The following is a 26,236-nucleotide window of genomic DNA, read 5'->3' as shown; positions in this document are numbered from 1 at the left end:
CTCTTCCTGATCTACATACCCTTCCCTGACCACTATCTTGGGTTGATACAAACTGTTTACGACCTTGGCCCTGAACCGATCTTCCAACCCCATATCCTCTCCATCACAAAGATTGCCTACTTTCACCTCTGTAACATGGCCAGTCTCCACTCCTGATCCACCCCATCTGCTACCACCATGCCTTTTTCAGTTCCAGACTTGACTATTCCAATGCTCAGCTGACTGGTCAGCCTCCCATCTTCCACCATCCATAAACTTGAGCTCATCCAAACTTTGCTGCCTGTATCCTAACTCAACTCTGTGATTGCTGACCTCCTGATTCCCTAACACCTCCAGTTTTAAATTCTCATTCTCGTGTTCAGATCACTTCTTGGCTTCCTGTAACCATCTCCAGCCCTACAACCCTCTGAACAAATGTTGTTCCTCCAACTCTGGCCTCTTATGCATCTCCACTCACTTCGCCTCATCATTGGCAGATGGGCCTTCAGCTATCTAGACCGTGAAATCCCTCTGAAAATCCCTCCTGAAACCTCTCCACCTCTTCATCTCTCTCTCTCTCTCTCTCTCTCTCTCACTTCCTTTTAAGACACTTTTTAAAACCTACCTCTTTGACCAAGCTTTTAGTAACCTATCCAATATCTCCTTCTCAGTATCATTTGTTGTCTGATTACACTTCTGTGGAGTGCCTTGGGACATTTTTCTACATTAATGTGCTATATAAATACAAGTTGTTGCATATTTAAAAACTGCAATCAGTATCTGACAACTGATGTAAAACCAGTATTTGCATATTTAAACAGCCTCCCGCCTGGTGTAGGCAGAAGTGCTCGATGTTCATTTAAAGGCCTGCCTGGAAACTGTATCAGGCAGGCCACGTGGTGTCCAAGGTGTGACCAGACTTTCCTTTGCTGGTTGCCTGTTTTTCAAGTGAGAGACAGCCAGGAATTGAACCACCCCACCCACCACCCCACCTCCCATAGGATCAAGAATACACTACCAGCATCCATATACTCGAGTGCAGTACTGAGAGAGTGCTGCCCTGTTGGCGGTGCCGTCTTTCGGATAAGATTTTAAACTGAGGTCCCATCTGCTCTCTCAGGCGGATGTAAAAGATCCCAAGGCACTATTTCGAAGAAGAGTAGGGGAGTTAGCTCCGGTGTCCTGGCCAATATTTATCCCTCAATCAACATAACAAAAAACAGATTATCTGGTCATTATCACATTGCTGTTTGTGGGAGCTTGCTTGTGCACAAATTGGCTGCCGTGTTTCCTATGCTGCAACAGTGACTACACTCCAAAAGTACTTCATTTGGTGTAAAGTACTTTGGGACATCCAGTGCTCATAAAATGTGCTATATAAATGCCAGTCTTTCTTTTTATTGTTGATAAGAAAGACATAGGTAACCGGCCATGAGAGCAAACAGGTGGAATTTGATTTATATTCAGAAATTCACTCGTGTGAGAGACTGGAGGAAGATATGCAGAAGTATTTTCAGCAGGCAAATAGACAGTTAGAAAGGAGAGATCAAAAAACTGAAATGCAGAATGACACCAAATACAAATGCATACTTAAATAAGTAAAAATGCAGTGATGTGAAGAGAATAAAATATTCCATTTATCAGTGCCTCCTTAATATTGCTAATGCCTGAAAAGTTCTTGCTTACTTACTATTATTATTATTCTTTCTTTGTGCTCAGGTTATTCTCTGAGACAACGTTGATCTGATCTACGCAGGGCTGCAATCGCAAACTTTAGCTTTCCATTTTGCTTAAACCCAATCTCACTCCCTGCTAATTTTTCCAACTCCCAATTGTGTCAAAATATTCAATTCCTGACTGAAGAGATTCAATGTCCCAAATTCAGTCCTAAACATCTGAGAAGGCTGGCTGTAAATAACGAGCAAAGAGCTCTTTTAAGAATTAGACTTTCATAACCAAGCATACACTGCAGCTGTGTTTATCACACTTATGAGAAATGTATATTTAAACAGACGGCATCACAAATGAAGTTACTTGATGAGGACTGAAAAATGCTTCAAAAGTTGAGATCCCTTGGAACAATTCAAATCCTAATTTGAAACCTTTGTCATGTTTGATGTTTAATTCCAAATTGGAGGTCAGAGTGGATGATGTTTGCTGAAATCCAGGTGACAATGCAGATGGCAAGTTTCTGAGCTGCAGCTTGATGCTGATCTAACATAAAGCCGTCTCACAGCCATGGCTATTACAACAATTCAGGGTTAACTTTCGTATCCGCGCCAATTTGGAGGCAATGTAACATGTAAAACCCTCCCAACATGCTCTTACATCATCACACACGATATTCTGATGTTAGCATGGAAGCACATTCAAAACTTCCACATGCACAAAATAAGCAAAAACATCTGACTACATATACTCTCCATCACATAGGCCATCTATTTCTATCTCTAACATAGGGGGAGATATTTGGGAGTGCCCTGTTTGGGGCGCTAACTTTTAAAAGTGGACAAAATTAGCGGCACGCGCTAATCTTTTACTACTTTAAAAAAATTTGCAGTAGCGCTCCAGGAAGGAAATGGAGCACTAAATCAGACGGTGCACTTCCTTCCTGGAGCGTAAGAGGCAGCAGGCGGGGTGATGAGTGGACCAATGCTGCACACTGAGCCGTGCAGCACTGCCACGTTGAAAGGCTCTTTCCCTCCCTTAAAGGGAAGGGCCATCGCTGCGGGCTCTGAAAAATAAAAACTCACTTTCTCCCCGATGGCAGCCGCGATCCGGCCCGATCAGCCCGATGCACTGAAGCAGAGTGCCGGGCTGATTGATCACGGGCAAAGAAGACTGGCCAAAAATCTACAAAAGGGTAAGTACATTTTTTTTGTAATTCCCTCGGCCACCTCACCTTTAATCATCACCCCCGAAGCGCCTGGTTCCCTGATGGATGCCTCCTGCAGCTGCCGATGTTTTCGCCCGGCGATACTGCAGGGGACAGATCGTAATTTTGGGTCGGGGGCGTTACCGGGGTGATGCGTAAGGCGATGACGTCATGATCTCTGGGCGAAGGCAACAACTGGAGGCGCTAAGGAGGCCAATTTCTAGGCCATAGAATCATACAGCACAGAAGGAGGCCATTTGGTCCATCGTGCCCTTGCTGGCTCTTTGAAAAAGCTACCAATTAGTCTGTCTCCCCCACTCTTTCCCCGTAGCTCTGCATATTTTTCCTTTTCAAGTATAGATCCAATTCCCTTTAAAAAGTTACTGCTGAATCTGCTCCTACCACCCTTTCAGGCAGTGCGTTCCAGATCATCTCCACATCTCCCTCTCCATTCTTTTGTCAATTATCTTAAATCTGTGTCCTCTGGCTACCAACGCTCTTAGCATTGTCCACCACCAATCTTGCCTGAGCCCTTCTGTCATTGAAACAGTAATCCATGCCTTTATCACCTCCTGACTCGACCATTTCAATGCTCTCCTGGCCAACCTCTCATCTTCAACCTTCAGTTCATCCAAAAATCTTAGACCCATATCCGATCCTACACCAGATCCAACTCACCCATCAGCCCTGTCCTTACAGACCTACATTGGCTCCTTGTCCCCGAACACCTCCAATTTAAAATTCTCATCCTCGTGTTTAAGTTACTTCATGGCCTCCCTATTTCTCGAACTTTCTCCAGCCTGACAAGTCCACTTCCATGAACTCTCCATTCCTACGAGTCTGGTCTCTTGTGCATTCCATTAGTGGTAGTGGTTGTATCTTTAACTGTCTAGGCCCCGTGCTCTGGAATTCCCTTCCTAAACCTCCCTGTCTTTCCATCCCCCTCACTTCCTTTAAGACCTTCCTTAAAACCTACCTCTGTGACCAAGCTTATGACCACCCCTCCCAATATCTCCTTCTTTGGTTCAATGACTATTTTTGTCTGATTATAACTCTGAAGCAGATTGGGATGTTTTTCTATGTTAAAGGAGTGATATAAATCCAAGTTCATGGGCACGTTGGCTAAATTCAGTATCACAGATTCAAACTACAACACATTAGGAGAAGTATTGGGCTGAATTTCAACTGATGGACACCTTTTCTCACTTGAATAACAGGCAATTGGCAGGGGAAAATTGTGGGTGGGGGTTCAACCTCAAGCACCTATTAGATGACCAAGATCTGCCTGATTTAATTTTCAGGGCCTGTAACTGTGTGAACAGCATTGTTTTGGGTGGGAGCATGTTTAATTATGCAAATCAAAGTCCTACACTGTTGTAGGACCCCAATTGCAATTTTGAAGTAGAAATGTGTGGATTATGCATCACATACCTCCCATTTATATAGGCGGTGAGCGGTCTAACCATTGAACTTTAAAGAGACAGCTGATGGATGCTTCATAAAAGCGCCCCAAACTTAAAAAAAAAAGTAATGTATATCTGCTAATGGCTTTACTAATCAAACTGTCGCACCTTATAATTTAATCAGTTCTCTGTGCCTTATTCCACCCTGAAATAAATTAGAACATTCTTTATAAGTGAAGTATAAGCTGCACAACAATATATTTTATCAGGATTCTCCAATAGGCTACTTACTGTATAAAATGATTTGCCACCAGAAGATCCATTTTATTAACCCTATGAACAATGAAATAAATTTTCAACGTTCAAAATTTCGGGGATGATCTTAACCCTGCCCTTGCGGCGGAAAGCAGATCGGTCGGCTATTAAAATGACCCAACTAACTTAATCACCGGAGAGCCACATTCTGAAATTTAACCTGCTCTCCTGAGCCGGCGGCAAGGACACCTGGCAAAGTTGCTCGGGTCCTTCTTTACAAATGGAGGTTGGGTCTCCTAAGGCAGGGCGATTTTCCTCCAAATTGAGTGGGAGTTTGGCAAGTGGGATTTAAGTGAGGCCCCCCTATAAAATCGACCAGGTCTCATTGTGTCGTGGGTGGGTGAGTGGGAAAATTAACTTTCTGGCATTTAAAATCCAGGCCATGGTTTCCTTCTTATAATATCTGGCAAAAAAAAAAGACTGAATTTGTATTGCCACTTTATTTCGAAGCTAGAATTGAAGAAAGCCGCAAAGAACCAGAAACATGTTATTCATATTTCCAAAATAAACTAAAATATTGTGGCTACTTTAAAAAGAAAAAATTGCTTCAGAAAAGTCAATCTCAATATTGATATCATTTAGTATAAAAGGGAACTAATAATTGTGGATTTTTTTGATGTCACCGGTCTGATCGTGCAGATTCAGTGAATAGCCCTTAAAAATAAAAAACACGTATCAACATATGTCACTGCCTTGCCATATTGTCATGTTGTTTGCTGGAACATATTCAGTTTTGTCATTAATCTTGTCATGTCTCAATAGATTGTGAAAATGCATGCAATGTAAAAATATGCTTGAGAAACAAGTTCGACAAGTCAGCATCAGATCTGATTGATGCGTGACTCCTCGAGTGATATGAGCAAAGAATTACTCAACAAAAACAACCTTGGTTTCCACGCAGGGAGAGAAGAGGGAGATAGGCTACAGTAAACAGAGCCACTTAACCAGAAATTGTGAGCTCTAAACCAACAAGAACTTGGCAGCTGAGTATAGAAGCACCACACCGTAGCCTTTATCATATTAAAGTTAGTATTGTACAGTTCTGTGAGGTGAAACAAACAAATATATTGAGGTTAGATGAGATGAGCTTTACAGATATGATCTATGCAATTGCCAGTGTTTCAGAGTAGATTATTCTGTAATACTGTTGTTACACTGAATTCTTAGTTATGCTGTTCAACATAAATGGGGCAATGAAACCTCGACTACCAAGGTAAATAATTTTCTGTCCCAAATTCTTTCAGAGACCTATATTAAACCCAGAGTACCCTTGAACAAAACTTAAATAGATAGGAAAAAAATCAAAAGTCAATTAAGAGATTCAGATGATATTGTTAACCTCAAAAGCATAGCTTCAGCTAGTTATGTAAATGCTATTTGAACTCGAGTGTGTTACTGCCTTTAAGTACCTCCTAACCTATTTTATATGTCTTTTTATATTTAGCTTTTTGGAACCTGTGCATTGGCAACTATCTCCTACTCTACATCACAGATTCTTGTTCATAGCATATTATAAATATGAACATACAAGAAAAGACCTACTAGACCATCCATCCTGTCCCATATAATTGCGATTCCTTGTGTATCACTATATACTTACACTTCCCACCTCGCCCGGAAGCTATGTCACGGAGAGGCAAAACACCAGGCCAATTAGAGAGATAAATCTGGAAATAGCCTCACCAACCCCCCGTGGCTCAGTGGATAGCACCCTAGCCTCTGACTCAGAAGGATGTGGGTTCAAGTCCCACTCCAGAAACTTGAGCACAACAGTCTAGACTGACACTCCAGTGCAGTGCTGAGGGAATGCTGCGCTGTCAGAGGTGCCATCTTTCAGATGAGACATTAAACTGAGGTCCCATCTGCTCTCTCAGGTGGACTTAAAAGATCCCAAGGCACTATTTCCAAGAAGAGCAGAGGAGTTAACCCCGATGTTCTGGCCAATATTTATCCCTCAATTAACATCACTAAAACAGATTATCTGGTCATGATCACATTGCTGTTTGTGGGAGCGTGCTGTGCACAAATTGGCTGCCGCGTTTCCTATATTACAACGGTGACTACACATCAAAAAGTATTTAATTGGCTGTAAATTGCTTTGGTATGTCTAGTGGTTGTGAAAGGCACTATATCAATCAGTCATCAGTCATCAAGATCCGTGGCGCGGCCCTGGACAATGTGGACCATTTCCCATACCTCGGGAGCCTTTTATCAACAAAAGCAGACATTGATGAGGAGCTCCAGTGTGCCAGCGCAGCCTTCGGCCGCCTGAGGAAAAGAGTATTCGAAGACCAAGCCCTCAAATCTACTCCAAAGCTCATGGTCTACAGGGCTGTAGTAATACCCGACCTCCTGTATGGCTCAGAGACATGGACCATGTACAGTAGACACCTCAAGTCGCTGGAGTAATACCACCAACGATGTCTCCGCAAGATCCTGCAAATCACCTGGGAGACAGACGCACCAACATTAGTGTCCTCGTCCAGGCCAACATCCCTAGCATTGAAGTACTGACCACACTTGATCAACTCCACTGGGCAGGCCACATTGTTCGCATGCCAGACACGAGACTTCCAAAGCAAGCGCTCTACTTGGAACTCCTTCATGGCAAATGAGCCAAAGGTGGACAGAGGAAACGTTACAAGGACACCCTCAAAGCCTCCCTGATAAAGTGCAACGTCTCCACCGACATCTAGGAGTCCACCCTAAGTGGAGGAAGTGCATCCGGGAGGGCGCTGAGCGCCTCAAGTCTCATCGCCGAGTGCATGCAGAAAACAAGCGCAGGCAGCGGAAAGAACATGCTGCAAACCTGTCCCATCCTCCTTTACCCTCAACGACTGTCTGTCCCACCTGTGGCAGGGACTGTGGCTCTCGTATTGGACTGTTCAGCCACTTAAGGATTCATTCTCAGAGTGGAAGCAAGTCTTCCTCGATTCCGAGGGACTGCCTAAGATATCAATAAAGTCTTTCTTTCTTAGGCAATCAAAACTAGTCCAAGAGACCACTCTGGCCCTGATTAATGTCATACATTACCTTCCTCTTGTACCAGGTGATCTCCACCCCAGCCAGAAACGGATCCAGCTCTTGCTTGAAGGTATTCAACAAATCAGCATTCCCCACAGGTCCACTGGGAAAAGAAACACCTTCTAACATCTAACCTAATTCTGCCATTATGTAACTTGAGATTGTGAATCCTTGTCCTCCCTAACCCATTTAGTTGAAATAAATTGCCTGCACAAACACAGCCTAATCCCTTCATCGCCTTAAAACCTTCATCAAACCATCCTAAGTCTACCCATCTTTAAAATGTAGAGTCTATCTTGTTAACTAAGATGCTTTAAACCGGGAATTAACCTTGTGGCTCTCCCCTTTCCAAAGCCTCAATATCACCCACCATGTGAGGAAAAACTGAAAACAATATTCTAACGGAGGCCTAACCAAAGTTTTGTACAAGGACAAAATTGTAGGCTTAATATGGTGACATTAACAAATATCATAATAATCTTTATTCTAGAATGATAAACATTGTACCAGCATTCAATTATATTCTACCATTCGAAATAGCTTTTTAAGAGTTAAATTGTTACAGTTTTCCTGATAACTGGGGGCTATGAATTGTTTTATGTAGTGGAAATTGTTTATTTTTAACTGCTCACCTCACATAGTGACCGTTTGATTGTAATGCCTGATCTGCTCACATAGCTGTGCTTATCTCACATTGTTTTGACTTTACGCTTACAACAATAAAGCTGCAGCCTCTTCAAAGCAAAGCTTAAATCTTTTTAATATTAGTAGAAAGCCGATGGGATGGTTGGCTCTCAGCTAGCATTAAAATTTAACCATCATTCGGATGCCTGTGGATGAAGCTTACATATACAGAGCATTGTTGCTGCTGGGCAGGGAGCGACATGTTAGCTGGCAACTTTAACTCAGGTCTGTTTGCCCTGTGTCTCACTATTGGTGGTCCCCATAGTATTAATGGCCCCAAAGTAAATGATTTTGTCTGATGATCTCACTCATTTGGGCTCCTTTACTTCCTCCCAACAATGTCATTTGCACTCACTGTTTAAATAAAGAAATAAGGAACATTGAAGTTAATCATAATGATTTTTAATTCCTCAATTAATTTATTTTTAATGATCAGAAGACTCCTCTCTAAATCCCTAAATGGTTACCATTATTTCCTGATTAAATGGACTGTCTTTACTGTACAGAGGCTTCATTGAGTCCTATTGCATCACCCAGGTCTATTTGCCTCCTGACTATAGCAGAGGAAACTGATTTCTGTTGAGTTTGTGCTTGCCCAGTTATTTGGAATGGTTCACCAATTGGGTTCAAACAAATCCCGATTTCAATATCTTTCAACACAATTATACCAGGATAAATATGGGCCACTGAGAAATTATGTTTAGCATTAGTTTTATGCTTCATTGCAAAGAATCTACCGTTGGAACCACACTTGAAAAAGATAACATGCAGTCGCCCTGTAAATAACAGTAGGCGACTGCACGCCATTCTAAATATTAGCTCAAAATAAAGTTCCAAGCATTTAAAAGCTATTGCCCTCACATTTGATGGTCAGCTTCAAAAAGTAGTGGGTGTACCGTGTTAGTAAACCAGCCATAACAACTAAATATCATATTAAGCATCTTTAATATAGTGAAATATTCCAATGCGCTTAAGAAAATTGGGAGGCAAATTTCATTTTTAAATTTGTTTTCGAGCTATGAGTGATGCTAGTCAGACCATATTTAGTACCCATCCCTTGATGCCCTGGGAAGATAATGGTGAGCCTTTGTCTTCAAACAGAGAATGGAGACAAAACAAAGGAAACCAGAGTTGAGAGAAATGTCAGGAGACTTTGTTGAAGACATTGGATTTGGGGAGACTTTTGAAGGCGGGGGACAAAATGTACTCACTTCATCAAATGGGAGAATTCTTTTCTTGCCAATTTCTTCCTGCTTTAACAATCCTCCAACAGCTCAGTGTATAAATACACCATATACTTTGATATGAAGCAATACAGACCAGGGAGATCCCACGTTCAATTCTCAGACATTACTACCTTAAAGACGCTATATAATTGCAAGTTGTTGTTGTTGTCTGTAAAGATTTAGTTGACATAATTTACCTCAATTCTCCTTATGCAAGACAGAGAGAAAGAAAATCAGCCAGGGTTCACAATCTTAATTGCTATTTAGTAACTGCTGCTGCAAACCACATACACAGGTGATGACATTAGATGAAGACAAAAGCAGATTTGATTGTGATGGGAAAATAACACATCAACGCTCAATTTTAACTTGTTGCACCTGGTGTTAACGAGATTGTAACAGCCTCAAAAATTGATTCGGTAGCCTTATCGCTGATGCAACCGCTGCCATTTTGAAAGGGACCAACCACTGAGTGCCCAGTATGCCTGCCTGTTTCAGGTGATAGGTCCTTTTTAAGTATGAAAATCAGGATCCAAGGACCTCAATTGCTATTTTAGGTTGCAGGTGGTCAATACCGTGTGCCATTCACATGCCAATTGGTGACTGGAGTGCATCATCACGCCCGGCAACCAAATTTTAATTTGATTTTACGTTTTAAAGTTTAATTTGTTTTCATTGCCGGTGCTTTTAGTGTCCCCCTCCCCTTTTATAGGGGGCACTGGAAAAATTTGATTTTAGCGCCCCAAAAAAACCAAAAAAAAATAAATAAAAAAAAAAAAAGGGGCCTTGAAAATGTCTGCTGTGTCACCCAGGTCGGGTGGCATGGTTTTAATGTTTATGTTTTTGCAGGTAAACTCAAAAGAGTTTCACATGCCAATTGGTTCCACGAGCAATAGAGCCAAAGAGGCCCAGCAAAGGTAAGTTTACATTGCTGGCTCGATGTAAATGAGGCCGGATCATAGGAACAGGAGTAGGCCATTCAGCCCTTCGACCCAGTTCCGCCATTCAAATTAGATCATGGCTGACCTGTATCTTAACTCCATTTACCCGCCTCGGTTCCATGTCCCTTAATATCCTTACCTAACAAAAATCTGGTGATCACAGTTTTGAAATTCTCAATTGACCTAGCCTCAAAATCGCGGCTGCCTCTTTGCCACAGGTCCAAAAGTCAAGATCGATGCCCATGTCTGAGCTCACGCATGAAAAATGACCTCACGGTTCAGGTTCTAAAAGGCTGCTGCCATTTATGGAACTAAATTTCAACATGAGTCTTCAGCAAAACGAGGAAATTCTGGGAAACAAAACAAAAACATAAAAAATGGTGGCAGGGTGCCATAATTGCATAACCCCGTGGTGTTAAATTAATGCCAACAACCTAAAACTGCATGGTGCTGATTTCCAATTATACCGGAGCTATTGACCTGCCCCTGACAACTCCTCCCTCCTATCCTTCCTTCACAGCAGCCAAAAAAACAATCAGTACCATTTCAAAAGAAAAACAGAGAAAAATAAATATATATCACCTTCATTTTAAGCATTTTTAAAAAAATGGTTCCGCTTTTCTTGGACTTCCCTGTACTCCAAGTCTCCTGAATTTGTAACTAATGGAAAACATGGGAAGGGCTATCTTTTCAGACATAATACTGAACCAGCTTGACATTTGGAGTTGCCGGGATTTGGGTTCATGATTATTTTTAAACAAATATTCAGTCTTCTACAATTGGAAATGATAATATTGAGTTCCTCCATTCAGATACATTCTACTCACCGTACAATCATTGCGCCTATTATTGGGCAAATTATATGCATGCTCATGTTATTATTACTCCTATCTTGTAATGATATGGGTTTGTGCTTAATGGTTTGTTATTTAATGAGTAACGTTACTTTATTTGGATTTCAAATCAATACACTGAAACATATTTTCATAAAACAACAGCAACTTGTATTTATACAGCACCTTTCATGTATTAAAACGTCCCAAGGTGCTTCACAGGTGTATTATAAGACCAAACTTTACACTGAGCCACGTAAGGACAAATTAGGGCAAAAGCTTGGTCAAAGAGGTAGATTTTAAGGAGCATCTTAAAGGAGGAAAGAGAGGTAGAGAGGCAGAAAGGTTTAGGCAGGGAATTCCAGAGATTAGGGCCGAGGCAACAGAAGGCACGGACACCACTGGGTGTGCAATTTTAATCAGGGATGCTCAAGAGGGGCAGAATTAGAGAAACACAGATATCTCGGGTTGTTGGGGCTGGAGGAGATTACAGAGATAGGGAGGGGCGAGGCCATGGAGGGATTTGAAAACAAGGATGAGAATTTTGAAACTGAGGTGTTGCTTAACTGGGAGCCAGTATCGGTCAGCGAGCACAGGGGTGATGGGTGAATGGGACTTGGTGTGAATTAGACACAGGCAGCTGAGTTTTGGATGACCTCAACTTTATATGTAAGATTTCTAAATGTCTGGCATTAAATTTGACAGTGAGACAATTCTTCTAAAATAATTGGAACAGTTTATTAAAAAAACATACACACATGCACATCCACCTTCGTTAGAACAAATAAAATGAGGTTCTAATAAAGAGTGATATACATTGCTTCCCTGTGGCTGGCTGGTTCAGGAGAGCGAGAAAAGACTTTTGCTGAGTTGTTTATACCTCTCAAAAGCCATTGCCCCTCCGAAAGCCTCACGATAGGACCTTGGTTCCTTATGGCTCTCCTCACACATGTGGCTGTCTGGCCTGGCTCAGCCATCTCTTGATTAATTGAAATAGCTTTCCAATACACAAAACCCATGTGGCAGCTCTGTGTGCTTCCATTTTGTTTCTTTCAAAACTCAGCCCACGCTGGCAAACTGTGGGCTTTCATTTTGTTTCAACACTAACAGGCCTTTCCGTACAACCTACACTTTTAACATTTATACATACACAGAATCAATGTTAATCTTAAAGAAACACTTTTATTCTTACAAACAGGGTTGAATGTGGGAGGCCAGCCAGGAGTGTGTTGGAATAGTCAAGTCTAGAGGTAACAAAGGCATGGATGAGGATTTTAGCAGCGGATGAGCTGAGGCAAAGGTGGAGACGGACGACGTTACAGGTGGAAATAGGCGGTCTTAGTAATGCCGAGGATATGTGGTTGGAAGCTCATTTCAAATATGACTCCAAGGTTGGGAACAGTGTGGTTCAGCCTTTAAATCTGGCATCTTTCATGACCTAGCTGAGCATCTGCACTACTTTCTGCATATGTGGGATTGGGATATCACATAATCTTGCACACCCAACAGGATTTTTGTTGGACAAATATGGTTGGATTATAACTTATCACTGTTTGAAATTAAATTGCAAACAATTATCATCAAGTCTCCACTTTAACTGTGCCTGACAGTGCCTCTAATCTATTTTGCCTTGCAGGCTAACAGCCAGAAACATTTCCCTGAGATTCGCTGCTACAAAGCAACAGCCTTAAATGCAGAGAAACAGATGCTAGAAGATGTGAACAGCAGGGAATCTCAATGTGTTATTGTAATATAAAGAATAGTCAATTTGAACCCTGTATAAGTAATGCATATACCTCTGTATATACACGTATGCACATTCTTATGTATATATTATGTTGTACGTACTACTTACTGGGTTATTACGGTTTTATTTTCAGAAGTAGTCCTTGATGTGGTCACTTTGATCTTTTTGGCTAATCTATTTAAAACTGAAAGTAGCTCATATTTCACCCGGATGGCACTGCTTTGCACCTTTTATTGGGCCAGGCTTGCGATTGTACTACACAAGAGTGGATTAGTTTCATATGAAGAAACAATTTGATGAAAATACCACCAAATATTTGTATCTGAACAAAAACAGTCTTCCTTCCATTAGGATAATTAAAACAGTTGAAAGTGACACATGACTTTACTTAAAAGCTAAATCTGGAACTCTCCCAATGGATTAGTTGGCAAAGGCACGTCCCAGCGTTCAATTGAGCCGTACAGACCAAGAAGTTCCTAAACGGCGTTTGGGCCCTTGAGAGGGAAAATTAACAAACGTTTCTCCTACTGATTGCTATTCGGTAAAGTCTGCTGCCATGTATATTGGGCGTTGATAGAATTGAGCTTTACTGTGATGTGCAATATTCCTTGGAAGGGTGACAAAAATCATATTTGTGAATGTTGACCTCGTATCAAGGTTGCTATGGTCAAAATTAAATTTTGAATGCACTGTGTTTATAGATCTGCACATTACTGTCTAGTCTATTGGGTACCTGCAACTATCAACCAGTTCCTTTCCGGCTGGGTTGATGAACAAGTGATCAGCAGACTTCTACATGATTTTGATGTTGATGCCAATCAGTGCCTAGTAACAAGGTTCAGAGTTCTCATCACCATTCCCAAAGTCCCAGTTTTTTATAAGCAGAATCTCCATTCATTTTTTTAAAACACATCTAAATCATGCTCTGCCAAAACATCAGCATGAACTTTCACAATTAGTTTTGAATGTGTTTAAGCAATGAATACTCAATATCAGCAGATAGGCATTTAATTGCAGTGCAGCATCATTTTACCTTCATGTATTAATTCAGCTCTCTTGCACTTTCTGACACACAAATCCCCTATTTCAGTTTTCCCAATGGTGTCTCCGGAACTTATGAACATTGGAACATGAGTAGGTAATTCAACTCCTCAAGCCTGCTTCGCCATTCAATGAGATCATGGTTGATCTGCGACTTAACTCCTTTCACTCATATCCCTTAACACCTTTGGTTAACTAACAAAAAGCTATCAATCTCCAATTTAAAATTAACAATTGATCGCGTATCAATTGCCAATTGTGGAAGAGAGTTCCAAACTTCTACACAAAAAGGGGTGGAAATTAGGTTTGAGGCTACTTTGGGTGATAAAGTTTGCATCAGGAAATGGTTTGTGTCTGCAGCCACAAAATTCAGCAACTGGGCTCTGAGTGGAGTGGAGTGGAGCGCTAATAGAGGCATTCCTTACCTCTCTTAGAGTGCTAGGCCGGCTGAGCAACTAAAAATCCATTGCTAAAGAGTCGGCTTTGGAATGCCCTAAGAGGGGTTTCCCTGGGAAAAAGAAAACCACCACAAAAATCACAAAATCATTCCCAATACCTTGGTCACCCCGCATAAAGATAAATCGCAAAAATAAACCAAAAAAACCCAATCATACGTACCTCATTCAGTAATTCCTTCCCTCACTGCCGCCGGGGACAGCTCTGACTGCCTGGTTTTTCAAGCGGTCCCACTACGGGACACTACGGGGCGCTACAGGGTCAGCACCAAACGAAAATCAAAGCGCTGTCGAAACCGGAGTTGTTGCACACTGGCTCGACACTTCCGGGCGGTACTGCTCAGTGTCACCGGCACACTGAAAGTGTCAAGCGGCTCGATTGTCGGTGTTCGCGGCTCTGAGCCCTTCAGCGCCCCTGTTTCGACCCTTTCCAGGGGCGTTAAGCAACAGCATTTCTACCCCAAAGTGTTTCCTAATTTTACTCCTGAAAGGTCTGGCTCTAATTTTTAGACTATGCCCCCAGTCCTAGAATCCCCAACAAGTGGACATAGTTTCTCTCTAGCTACCTTATCAGTTCCCCTTAATATCTTGAAAATTTCAAACAGATCACCCCTTAACCTTTTAAATTCCAGGAATCCAACCCTAATTTGTGTAATCTCTCCTTGTAACTTAACCCTTGAAGTCCAGGTATCATTCTGGCAAACCTACACTGCATTAATTCCAAGGCCAATACATCTTTCCTAAGGTGTGGTGCCCTAAAATGCTCACAATGCTCCAGGTGTGGTCTAACTAGGGCTTTGTATAGCTACAGAATAAATTCCAGCCCCTTGTATTCTAGTCCTCTAGATATAAAGGCCAGCACCTCATTAACTCCTTTCACTCATATCCCTTAACACGGAGCAAAAACGGGATCCTCGCCAACTTTGAGAGAGGCCTTGGGAGGGAAAATAAAATTCACAAAAACATTCAAAAACCCTTGCCAACACCCTTACCATACAATCACTGCAGAAATAAACACCGGAACTTACCTTTTTTGCAGTTTATCCAAGTCACCGCCGCCAGCATGGCTGCACCGCTGTGTCTTCCCTGGCGGCCATCGCAGGGCGCATTTCGCGGTGTACGTGTTGGGTGATTGACAAAACTTTTGCTGGTGTCACAATGAGAGCCATTGCACACCTGGTGCAGCTCTCCCTGGCGGTGCTTCTAAGCAGCGCCGCAAAAACCGATCTGAGGATCGAGCCCAGATGCAAAACAGCATTTTTGGCCACGAAGGGTCAACATGCGGCGAAAACCGTATTTAATGTTCAGTAACACCATCACACACTGAATGATCCACTAAGGTTCTGATGGCAAAACGCAAAACTTGTGCTTTAATCCCACAGGTACTCTTTGGCCGGGATTTCTTATGATCGCTTCTTGCCATCATCATAGGCAGTCCCTTGAAATCGAGGAAGGCTTGCTTCCACTCCAAAAGTGAGTTCTCAGGTGACTGTACAGTCCAATGTGGGAATTACAGTCTCTGTCACAAGTGGGGCAGACAGTGGTTGAAGGAAAGGGTGGGTGGGGAGTCTGGTTTGCTGCACACTCCTTCCGCTGTCTGCACTTGATTTCCGCATGCTCTCGGCGACAAGACTCGAGTTGCTCAGCGCCCTCCTGGATGGTCTTCCTCCACTTTGGGTGGTCTTGGGCCAGGGATTCTCAGGTGCCAGTGGGGATGTTACACTTTATCAAGGAGGCTTTGAGGGTGTCTTTGAAATATTTTCTCTACCCACCTGGGGCTCGTTTGCTGTGTCGGAGCTCCGAGTAGAGCGCTTGCTTAGGGAGTCTTGTGTCAGGCATGCAGACGATGTGGCCCACCCAATGGAGCTGGTCGAATGTGGTCAATGCTTCAATGCTGGGATTGTTGACCTGAGCGAGAACACTGACGTTGGTGCGTCTATCCTCCCAGTGGACTTGCAGGATCTTGCGGAGACAGCGCTGGTGGTACTTCCCCAGCGCTTTGAGATGTCTGCTGTATATGGTCCATATCTGTGAGCCATATACGAGGGTGGGCTATCACTACTGCCCTGTAGACCATAAGCTTTGTTCCAAATTTGAGGTCCTGGTCTTCAAACACTCTCTTCCTCAGGTGACCGAAGGCTGTGCTGGCACACTGGAGGTGGTGTTGGACCTTGTCATCAATATCTGCCCTTGCTGATACTAAGCTCCCAAGGTATGAAAAATGGTCCACGTTGTCCAAGGCCGTGGATCTTGATGACTAGGGGGCAGTGCTGGGTGACAGGGTCAGGTTGGTGGAGGACCTTTGTCTTATGGATGTTTAGTGTAAGGCCAATGCTTTTGTACGCTTCGGTGAAGGTGTTGACAACGGATTGGCGGTCGGTCTCTGAGTGTGCGCAGATGCAAGCGTCGTCCGCATAATGTGGTTCAATGACAGAAGATGGGATGACCTTGGATCTAGCCTGGAGGCGGCGATGGTTGAACAGGTTCCCATTGGTTCTATAGTTTAGTTCCACTCCAGCGGGGAGCTTGTTGAGAGTAAGATGAAGCATTGCAGCAAGGAAGATCGAGAAAAGCGTTGGTGCGATGACGTAGCCCTGCTTGACCCCAGTCCAGACGTGGATTGGATCTGTGGTGGATCCATTGGTCAGAATCATGGCTTGCATGATCCTGACCAATGTGGAGCAGGCAGAGGATGGTGACAAACTTTTGTGGGCAACCAAAATAGAGGACGATGCTCCATAGTCCCTCATGGTTGACAGTGTCAAAGGCCTTTGTGAGGTCAAGAAGGTCATGCTGTTTCTTACATTTCTCTTGTTGTAGGGAGCAGCAAAGCAGTTCTACAGGTGACTGAAGGCCGAGGTCCAACAAAAAACTTGCAACCTAAAGAATTGATCGTGGGTGGAGAAAGCACGGGGGATCCAGCAGCTGGCCGCAAGCCATGACGTGCGAGGATTCTTCAGCACAGTCAAGACCACCTACTGCCCAAGGACCCAAGGTCCCACCCCACTGCTGGCCACGAATGGAGAGGCACTCATTAAGGACACTAATGCAGTCAATGCCCGCTGGAAGGAGCACTTTGAAGATCTCCTTAACCAAGACTCTGTCTTCGACTTAAGTGCCCTTGACTCCATCCCACAGCATTCTACCCGCCACCATCTCAGCAAAACCTCAGCTCTGCATGAGGTAGAAAAGACCATTCGCCAGCTCAAGAATAACAAGGCAATGGGAGCGGATGGAATCCCCGCTGAGGCACTAAAGTATAGCGGTGAAGCATTATTGGCACAAATGCACGACCTCATCTCTCTTATCTGGAAGGAGGAGGGCATGCCAGGAGATCTCAGAGATGCCGTAATCATGACCATCTTCAAAAAAGGGGACAAGTCCGACTGCAGTAACTACAGAGGAATCTCCCTGCTGTCGGCCACTGGGAAAGTCATCGCAAGAATCCTCCTCAATCATCTTCACCCTGTGGCTGAGGAGCTCCTCCCAGAGTCACAATGTGGATTCCGTCCACTAAGGGGTACAACAAACATGATCTTCACTGCGTGACAACTACAAGAGAAATGCAGGGAACAGCATCAACCCTTGTCGCTTCTTGTATATACATCTTCAGGCACATGATCCACTTTGTTACCATTTTACTCCCACTTTAGTTAGACGCCAGTGCTTACACCCAGCCTTGAAGTGATAGGAGTGATCCACATTATTACTAAATGTGGTAATCGATTTCAGTAAAAAGTGACTGACTAATTTTTATTGTAGGGTGGTTCAGGCACACAATTTTTGTTATGAACCATAGCTATGGTTTGGTGGCAATAACCTGCCAGGAACCATGGACTGATGTACAGAGGGGCACTGGCAGAGTGGCATCTTGAGACTGTAGGGGGTGGTGTCAGTGGGGTCAGCTTGTCTTCTTTGACCCAGAGCAGTTGCGAGTCACTCCCACTCCCTGGTTCTCAAGCCTGGATTTATTAATCAGGGTGTGATAAAGTACAGCAGACAACTGTTTTGTACAACGAAATGTATGGTTTTTATTCAAGAAGAATGAATACACTTTTTATTAAAACTGAGAAAACTTATCACTTTAAATGAGAGAAAACTTATCACTCGAATGGGAAATCCTTTACTCAAACACAAGAGAATACACAGCAGTACAACACCTTCCACCTCCCATTTCCCCCTATCTAACTAGGTTAGGCTCTGGGGCTTCAGGGACTATGCTCACCAATACTTCCTTGACAGTTAATGGTAGATGGTGATGTTCTTCCTTCTTTCAGAACTTCAAGACTTTGAGGCTGGAGAGTCTCTTCTCTCTCTCTCTTCTCTCTCCTCTCCCTCTCTTCGTCTCTCTAACCTCTGTTGAAAACATTGGCCAGTTATATGATTTCAGTGTTCTAATCTTGCCGCCAAATCTGTTCACAATCCTTTGTATAATTTTGGCGGGCTTGGTTCTTCTTTGTAATATTTTGTCGGACTCGTTAAAGTTGACATGTCTTGGGTGGGTTGGTGTTGGAAAAACTGTTTCCAGATGGAAATATTAGTTTGGCAATTGCAATGTCCTTTTGTGCTTAGTCTTTCGCATACAGGCTGGATTGGGCCTCTTTGTGATGTATATGCTGAAATGGTTTGCCCAGACCCATGTTGATGGGGAGCCACCTCTGGGTGATACTGTGATGGTAATGTCTCTTGTGGAGGAAGATTTCCAAATACTCATTCTTCCAGACAGGTTACCTCAGTCCTCACATCCAGACAGGTCCAATAATCAAGTGGGCTTCTTTTGTTCCCTAGGTCCGCCAACAGGCTTGAATTTGTCTTGTAAAAGTTCGTAATTCTATTAAAGTTCGTAGTTTCTTCCATAAGCACTTTAGAGTTCCAAACTTTTCTGTAGATAGTCCCAAATTAAATTTCCTTTCGAATGAGCTCAAACACAGGGGGGGTTCTGCTGAACTTTGCTTTCTGCAGTCCCCCCTGTTGACACTCTACACTCCTTGAGTGTCAATCAAGGTAAGCAAAATTCCTGCTCCCGGGAGTCAATCTTCCCTGCATTTATACTAGCTAAACATTACCCTACATCCCCCGTTGAAATGCAATGCAATATACAGGCGAATACAGTCATTACAATTCGATTATAGCATAGAGGGGGGTATGATGTCCCTCTTTTACTCGGTTTTCACAGTAAAATGACGGTATACAGTCATACACAGTTTTAAGTAAAGTAAAATAAAAACACATTCTCAAATCACATAAAAGTCCAGAGTCAAACACGTTTTAAGTTCAGTAAAATAAAGGTACATAGTCAAAACATTTAAGTAACACTCTTACAGCACTCGCGATGTTGCGGTTTACAGCAGGTAAAATCAAACACAAATTAAACATGGCGGTACGGTGTCACCCGTCTCTGCGTGATTCCCAAGTTCGGCCAAGGAGCGTACAGCACCCTTTGGTGCCTGACCTGACGGCCTCTGCGTTTCACTCGGCAAGTGAGACACCATAAGTAAAGTATAATCGCGAGTTGACAAATAACTAAAGTGTGGGAAGCGATTCGGATCCAGACTGGGACCTCTATATTTCTGAAAAGGTCCCACTAAGGCGGAATGGTGATCTCAAGAATCTTTTTCCCTATCTCAATGGTTTTCTATTCTAGAGTATAGAAGTGTTTTTGTGAGATAATTACAGTTTTTAGAAGAGCGGTAAGGGGTTCGGGTAGAGGGGGAATTGCATATTCTGTAAGGGGGTGGTGTCAGTGGGGTCAGTTTGCCTTCCCTGACCCAGAGCGGTTGCGAGTCGCTCCCACTCCCTGGTTCTCGAGCCTGGATTTATTAATCAGGGTGTGATAAAGTACAGCAGACAACTGTTTTGTACAAAGAAATGTATGGTTTTTATTCAAGAAGAATGAATACACCTTTTATTAAAACTGAGAAAACTTATCACTTTAGATGAGAGAAAACCTATCAATCGAATGGGAAATCCTTTACTCAAACACAAGAGAATACACAGCAGTACAACACCTCCCACCCCCCAATGCCCCCTATCTAACTAAGTTAGGCTCTGGGGCTTCAGGGACTATGCTCACCAATCCTTCCTTGACAGTCGGTAATGGGTCACGGTTTCGGGGTGCATTGGATTTTGTCGATTCTGCTAGCCGTACCCCGAACGTAGGAGAGGACTTCTTGCTGCGTGTTCCTCAGTTGGGTGGTGTCCGCTGATGCGGTAGGGCGTGTATTGGATTTATGGAGTAAGTACCCACTTTCTTCCTTCAGCAGTAGGTTTTAAAGTTCTTTTAGATAATGTTTTACCCGTTGGTAGCTCAGGGATAGCTTGTAGAGTGGAAACAGCTTGCGAATCTTCGGGTTTTCGTCGAGTTGACTTCGGTTTGGAAATCGTTGGTCGCGGTGGCTCAATATTACCAATTTGGTTGCTGGTAATATCTTGGTGGTTGCTTCATGAGCTTCTTGCTGCTGCGGCGTGCTTGGTATCCTGGTCGTTTACGATGCTGTCTTGGTTGATGTTCTGAAGAACCAGGTTAACGAAGCTGATATGCTGGTCTTGAAGTCTGCCAGGTCTGAAGCATACAAAGCTGGTGTAGAAGCCAAGTGCAGTCCTGGCTGCAAAAACAGGCCTTAATTATACTTTGAGAGACTTCCTTATCTGTCTCCAAATCAACCTTGGTTCTTTGTTTCGGTTTTGCAGCCCAGCTAACTGAAACTTGATAAAGTTTTAATCTGGCATTGATAGACTTTTCTGAGTTGATGAGCTCTTGTCCATTGTGATAGCGCTGTTTTTTTACTTCTGGAAGTCTGGCCTGAGCCAGATATTTCTATGCCTGTTGAAAAGGTGTTGGAATATGTATGTGACATTTGGGTCCTCTGGGTGGGGTGATAATGTTTCTTCCGTGGTCGATTGTTTAAATGCTTTCGAGGGGCAGATTTCGGGGGTAAACAGTTCCCCAACAATTTGATTAGTTCCAATGTCCAAACTGGCCTTTTAGAGATTGACTCCTCCCCTTTTCTTGCAGATCCAACATTCACCTTTTAAAAACCCCAAACTTGGTTAAAACTCGTAGATTTCTTCCATAAGCATTTTAGGATCCCAAACTTTCTGGTAGATAGTTCCAAATTAAATTTCCTTTCCAATGAGTCCAAACACTGGGCAGGGGGCGGGGGGCGGTTCTCGTATGAATTTTGCAGCTCTACAAGATCCATGACACCATGCAAGGTACGAGCCAGCTGATGTCCTCTGTGGATATAGAATGCAAGGCATTAAACTGATAGATTCAAGTATAAAAACAGAAAATGCTGGAAATACTCAGCAGGTCAGGCAGCATCTGTGGAGAGAGAAGCCAAATTAACATATCAGGTCAATGATCTTTCTTCAGAACGTTCTGCTGAGTATTTCCAGAATTTTTTGTTTTTATTTCAGTTTTCTAGCATCCGCAGTATTTTGCTTTTGTGATCAATTCAAGTGTTAGAGGGTTCTAAAATCTTGCACAAAGATCAGTGCAGCCCACTAGATTGAGCCTAAAATAGGCTGCTAATTTTCCAATGGTAAAAACATGACCAGCTACTCATCGCACTCCTTTAGGAGCTGCTCTGTGTATTCGTGAACGTCCATATAGTTAAAAAAGTACATATAGGAAAACACACAAGGCATAAATCATCAGCTGATCCTTGAGATGTGTTATGTCCTTAAAAAGACTCCAGTCTGTGTTGTTCCTTCTAATGTATACAGCTGGAGTTCATGGGAGGTTGTTATATTTGATTTTTGACAAGTTTGTTTTGCCATTGGTTTTCATGGAGGGCAGTGTGGGAAAGCAAGGCCCCTTAACAGAATCATATGGCTTGAACGAAAAATATAAAAAGGTAATTCAACCCACTGAAGTCCGAGGGAGCGAAATTGCCCTTTTTATAGGCCATTAGCACCTCCAGGGACATTTTCGTCTGGGGGGCGGTGGGGGTAGGGGGGCGCTACCGCCTCCCGGGAAATTGCCCCGGAGGTTTGTGGGTGCTGTCCCAGCAGCGCCGATCCCTATGGTTAGCGCCCCGGGCCAGCGCACAATCAGCGATGATGTCACTGCCGTGCGCGCTGACCCCTTTACGCCCCATGGGGGAAATTGCCCTCATGGCCTGCAAGGCTGGCGTGGGCGAATGTCAATGCCAGCTTCGCGGGTCATGGTTTAAAGGGAAGGCCTGCAGCGCCCCGGACTGCCATCTTTGTTGGTTGGCCGACTCTTGGGTCGGCCTGACCATGGCGGCCCTAGTATGGACCGGGCCACCATCATGCAGCAAGGCACTCCGTTTTGAGTGCCAGGCTATTGGCAGCGGCCCTCCACTTTAATTGAAGGGGTGGGGCGTTGTAACGTGGCCTGGGATGCCACAGCACTGCGCTAACACCCCGGGAGCACTCGTCAAAGGCAGTGGAGCACTGGAGCCAGGGCTCCACTTCCTTTGAGGGGCGGAAGGCCCAATTCTGCAGCGGGGGCAGAACTTCCAGACCGGGCAATAAAAGTCCCGGCCATGGAAGATTACCCCCCAATCGGGGCACGGGGCAATTTCAGCCCCCTCTGTTGCCTAGCATCCAACTGCATTTTATAGCATTTTCAAAAATAAAATAACATTTTGAGTAAAGAAATTCTTTCTGATTTGTTTTAACTTTATATTTCACTGTTTTAAATTTATGCCATCCAGTCTGACAAAACATAAAATAATATTCAGTTTCACCTCATCTATATAATACTTTATGCAAGATAATACTTTATTAATGAGGTCCCTTTTTTAACTTTCTTCTCTCTAGACGGTTACAGGTTTCGAGTCTGCTGCAGATACTCTTGTGTACAGTGGTGCTCACTCCCATAAGTGGTTTGAGCATCTTATATTGAAGAGTGTGCCTACACTATCCATTATTTCATTTAAATGACAGCGTAGCCCGGGGATGCAACACGAGGACTCACTCGTGATCCAAACTGGATATCGTACCTTGCGCACATGCCCTCATCTTTCCAAGATTGGACTGAAACACTTGGTGGGATGAGGACAGATACAAATATTTAAGCTGCTTTATTTTACAGGGAACATACAGAGTAATAGTCAAAGCAAATTCCACTTAATTAACGCAAACTCGTCTCTCTCCTCAAAAAAAAAGGAAAAAAACCCACATGCCTTTCAGGGGCTGATTTATTTGTTTTTAGCATTACCTTTCTTTCTAGAAACATAGAAACATAGAATATAGGTGCATGAGTAGGTCATCTGGCCCCTCGAGTCTGCACCACCATTCAATAAGATCATGGCTGATCATTCACCTCAGTACGCCTTTCCTGCTTTCTCTCCATAAGTCTTGATCCCTTTAGCCGTAAGGGCCATATCCAACTCCCTCTTGAATATATCTAACGAACTGGCATCAACAACTCTCTGTGGAAGAGAATTCAGCAGGTTAACAACTCTCTGAGTGAAGAAGTTTCTCCTCATCTCGGTCCTAAATGGCTTAACCCTTATCCTTAGACTGTGACCCTGGTTCTGGACTCCCCCAACATCGGGAACATTCTTCCTGCAGCTAACCTGTCCAGTCCTGTCAGAATTTTATATGTTTCTATGAGATCCCCTCTCATTCTTCCAAACTCCTGAATACAGACCCAGTCGATCCAGTCTCTCCTCATATGTCAGTCTGTCATCCCGGGAATCAGTCTGGTGAACCTTCGCTGCACTCCCTCAATAGCAAGTAATGTCCTTCCTCAGATTAGGAGGTCAAAACTGAACACAATTTTCCAGGTGTGGCCTCACCAAGGCCCTGCATAACTGCAGCAAGACCTTCCTGCTCCTATACTCAAATACCCTAGCTATGAAGGCCAACATCCATTTGCCTTCTTCACCACCTGCTGCACCTGCATGCCAACCTTCAATGACTGATGTATCATGACACCCAGGTCTCGTTACACCTCCCCTTTTCCTAATCTGCCGCCATGCAGATAATATTCTGCCTTTGTGTTTTGCCACCAAAGTGGATAACCTCACATTTATCCACATTATACTGCATCAGCCATGCGTTTGCCCACTCACCTAACCTGTCCAAGTCACTCTGCAGCCTCTTAGCATCTTCCTCACAGCCCACACCGTCACCCAGCTTAGTGTCATCTGCAAACTTGGAGCTATTACTCTCAATTCCTTCATCTAAATCATTAATGTATATTGTAAATAGCTGGGGTCCCAGCACTGAGCCCTGCAGCACCCCACTAGTCACTGCCTGCCATTCTGAAAGGACCCATTTATCTCGACTCTTTGCTTCCTGTCTGCCAACCAGTTCTCTATTCAGATCAATACATTACTCCCAATACCATGTGCTTTAATTTTGCACACTAATCTCTTTTGTGGGACCTTGTCAAAAGCCTTTTGAAATTCCAAAAGCACCACATCCACTGGTTCTCCCTTGTCCACTCTACTAGTTACATCCTTAAAAAATTCCAGAAGATTTGTCAAGCATGATTTCCCTTTCATAAATCCATGCTGACTTGGACCGATCCTGTCACTGATTTCCAAATGTGTTGCTATTTCATCTTTAATAATTGATTCCAATATTTTCCCCACTACTGATGTCTATAATTACCCATTTTCTCTCTCCCTCTTTTAAAAAAAGTGGTGTTACATTAGCTACCCTTCAATCCATAGGAACTGATCCAGAGTCGATAGACTGTTGGAAAATGATTACCAATGCACCCACTATTTCTAGGGACACTTTCTTAAGTGCTCTGGGATGCAGACTATCAGGCCCCGGGGATTTCTCGTCCTTCAATCCCATCAATTTCCCCAACACAATTTTCTGACTAATAAGGATTTCCTTCAGTTCCTCCTCCTCACTAGACCCTCGGTCCCCTAGTATTTCTGGAACGTTATTTGTGTCTTCCTTCGTGGAGACTGAACCAATGTATTTGTTCAATTGGTCTACCATTTCTTTGTTCCCCATTATAAATTCACCTGATTCTGACTGCAAGGGATCTACGTTTGTCTTCACTAATCTTTTTCTCTTCACATATCTATGGAAGCTTTTGCAGTCAGTTTTTATGGTTCCCAGCAAGCTTCCTCTCATACTCTATTTTTCCCCTCCAAATTAAACCCTTTGTCCTCCTCTGCTGAATTCCAAATTTCTCCCAGTCCTCAGGTTTTTCTGGCCAATTTTTATGCCTCTTCCTTGGATTTAACACTATCCCTAATTTCCCTTGTTAGCCACGGTTGAGCCACCTTCCCCGTTTTATTTTGACTCCAGACAGGGATGTACAATTGTTGAAGTTCATCCATGTGATAGAAACATAGAAAATAGGTGCAGGAGTAGGCCATTTGGTCCTTCGAGCCTGCGCCATCATTCAATAAGATCATGGCTGATCATTCACCTCAGTGCCACCTTCCTGCTTTCTCTCCATACCCCTTGATCCCTTTAGCCGTAAGAGCCACATCTAACTCCCTCTTGAATATATCCAATGAACTGGCATCAACAACGGTCTGCGGTAGGGAATTCCACAGGTTAACAACTCTCTGAGTGAAGAAGTTTCTCCTCATCTCAGTCCTAAATGGCTTGCCCCTTATCCGTAGACTATGTCCCCTGGTTCTGGACTTCCCCAACATCAGGAATATTCTTCCTGCATCTAACCTGTCCAGTCCCGTCAGAATTTTATATGTTTCTATGCGATCCCCTCTCATCCTTCTAAACTCCAGTGAATACAGGCTCAGTC

The 26,236-nt window shown here is 43.4% G+C and overlaps 1 long non-coding RNA gene across 2 annotated transcripts in view; it reads left to right on the top strand.

Moving 5' to 3' along the window:
- LOC139257262 (uncharacterized) overlaps positions 1-13,671 on the top strand; it is a 103,585-nt gene extending 89,914 nt beyond the window's left edge. For both annotated transcript variants that reach the window (XR_011592235.1, XR_011592234.1), the window contains one exon: positions 12,917-13,671. This is a non-coding gene — a long non-coding RNA (uncharacterized lncRNA). The remainder of the gene's footprint in view (positions 1-12,916) is intronic.
- Positions 13,672-26,236: the final 12,565 nt, after the last annotated feature.

The sequence above is a fragment of the Pristiophorus japonicus genome, chromosome 3, assembly GCF_044704955.1.
Source record: "Pristiophorus japonicus isolate sPriJap1 chromosome 3, sPriJap1.hap1, whole genome shotgun sequence".
NCBI lineage: Eukaryota > Metazoa > Chordata > Chondrichthyes > Pristiophoridae > Pristiophorus > Pristiophorus japonicus.
This window is presented reverse-complemented; position numbering and strand designations above follow the sequence as displayed.